Raw genomic sequence first — 2,861 nt, forward strand, 5'->3', positions numbered from 1 at the left:
CCCCCCGCCCCAAGAGAAAAGGCAGACTCTGAAGTTAGGACATAGGTGATACTTCACTTAGTAGAATCGGCTCCAGTTCTATCCAGGATAATACCAGAAGTGCTAGATCACCATTGTTTTTTGAGGTGGAGTAATACTTCATGGTATACATATACCACATTTTATTAATCCACTCACAAATTGATAGGCACTTAGGTTGTTTCCATATCTTTGCAATTGTGAATTGTGCTGCTATAAACATTCTAGTGAACATGTCATTTTTATAGAATGTCGTTTGGTCCTTTGGGTAGATGCCCAGCAATGGGATTGCTGGATCAAATGGTAATTCTACTTGTAGCTCTTTGAGGTAGCTCCAACTTACTTTCCACAGAGGTTGTACTAGTTTGCAGACCAACAAGCTGTGGATGAGTGTTCCTATCTCTCTGCATCCACACCAACATTTATTGTTTGGGACTTTTTGATAAAAGCCATTCTGACTAGAGTTAGGTGATATCTCATAGTGGTTTTGATTTGCATTTCACTGATGATTAGAGATTTTGAACATTTTTTTCATATGTTTGTTGGCCATTATTAGTCTGTCTTCTTTTGAAAAGTTTCTGTTCATGTCTTTTGCCCATGTTTTAATGAGGCTGTTTGATTTTTTCTTGCTGATTTTCCTGACTTTTATATAGATTTTTGTTATTAGCCCTTATCAGATGTTTAGCAGGCAAATATTTTCTCCCATTCTGTGGGTTGTCTGTTAGCTCTCATCACAGTTTCCTTGGCTATGCAGCAGATTTTTAATTTGATAAGGTCCCATCTATTTATGTTTATTATTGCTGTGATTGCCTTTGGGGTAGTCCTCATAAATTCTTTCCCTAGGCCAATATCTATAAGAGTTTTTCCAACATTTTCTTCTAGAATTATTGTAGTTTCATGCCTTAGGTTTAGTCTGTTATCAACCATGAATTTAATTTTTGTGAGAGGTGAGAGGTGCAGATCCTGTCTCAGTCTTTTACATGTGACTATCCAATATTCCCAGCACCATTTATTGAATAAGAATTCTTTTCCCTACTGTATGTTTTTGTCTGCTTTGTCAAAGATTAGATGGCTATATGAGGATTGTTTTATATCTGAAGTCTATCCCATTGGTCTCTGTTCTTGTGCCGATACTATGCTGTTTAGTTGCTAAAGCCTGTACTATAGCTTGACGTCTGGTAAACTGATGCTTCCCAATTTGTTCTTTTTGCTTAAGATTGTTTTTGCTATCTGGGGTCTTCTCTGGTTCTAAATGAAGCATGGAATTCTTTTTTCTACATCTATGAAACATGATGTTGGTTTTTTAATAGGCATTGCATTGAATATGTAGGACACTTTGGACAGTATAGACATTTTAACAATGTTGAATCTGCTAACCCAAGAGCATGGTATGGTTTTCCACCTGTATACGTCCTCTGCTATTTCCTTCCTCAGTGTTTTGTAATTTTCCCTGTAGAGGTCTTTCAACTCCTTAGATAAATATATTCCTTGGTATTTTATTTTCTTTGCTGCTATTGTGAAGATATAGAGTCTTAGATTTGGTTCTCAGTTTAACTGTTGTTGGAATATAGGAATGCTACTGATTTCTGTACATTGATTTTGTAACCTGAGATGTTCCTGAATTTTTTTTATGAATTCCAGAATTCTCATAGCAGAATCTTTGGAGTTTTCTAGATATAAGATTATATCATCAGCAAAGAGTAATAGTTTGACCTCTTCTGCCCCATTTGGAAGCCCTTGATTTCCTTCTCTTGTCTCATTGCTCTGGCTAGGACTTCCAGCACTATGTGGATTAGAAGTGGTGATAGAGGACAACCTTATCTGATTTCAGTTCTAAGCAGAAATGCTTTCAATTTTTTTCTATTCAGTATGATGTTGGCTGTACGTTTATCATATATGGATTTTATGATTTTCAGGTAAATCCTGTCTATGCCTATTTTGCTAAGCATTCTTATCATAAAACAGTGTTGAATTTTGTCAAATGTTTTTTTTGTGTGTCTATTGAGAGAATCATATGGTCTTTGTTTTTACTTCTATTTATATGATGAATTGTAATTATAGATTTGTGTATGTTGAACCATCCCTGAATCTCTGAGATAAAGCCAACTTGGTCATGAGGAATTATTTTTTTGATAAGCACCTGAATTCCTTTTGCTAGGATTTTGCTGAGAATTTTTACATATATATTCATAAGAGATATTATTCTGTAGTTTTCTTTTTTTGTTGTGTCCTTTCCTGGTTTGGGTATCAGGGTGATGTTGGCTTCAAAATATGTGTTAGGGAGGATTATTTCCTTATCAATGTTGTGGAATAATTTCTGTAGAGTGGGCACCAGATTTTCTTTTTAGGTCTGGTAAAATTTAGGCGTGAAACTACCTGATCCAGGACTTTTTTTTAGAAAGTGTTTTTTATTGCTGCTTCAATTTTAGTACTTGATATTGGTCTGTTCAGGAATTCTATTTCTTCCTGATTGAGCCTAGGGAGGTTGTGTGTTTCTAACAATTTGTCCACTTCCTCCACCTTTTTAAGTTTATGTGCATTAGAGATTTTTATAGTATTCATAGATGATATTTTGTGTTTTCATGGTATCAGTTGTAATTCCTCCTTTTTCATTCCTGATTGAGCTTATTAGAGTTCTTTGTTTCTGCTTCTCATTAATCTAGCAAGAGGCATGTCAATTTTGATTATTTTTTCAAACAATACAGTTTTTATTTTATTAATCTTTCATATAGTTTTTTGTTATCAATTTCATTTAGTTCTGCTCTGATCTTTGTTATTTCTTTTCTTTTGCAGATCTTCAGGTTTGTTTGCTCATCCTTTCCAGCTCTTTGAGACAAGTCATT

This window comes from Microcebus murinus, chromosome X (genome assembly GCF_040939455.1).
Source record: "Microcebus murinus isolate Inina chromosome X, M.murinus_Inina_mat1.0, whole genome shotgun sequence".
Taxonomy (NCBI): Eukaryota; Metazoa; Chordata; class Mammalia; order Primates; family Cheirogaleidae; genus Microcebus; species Microcebus murinus.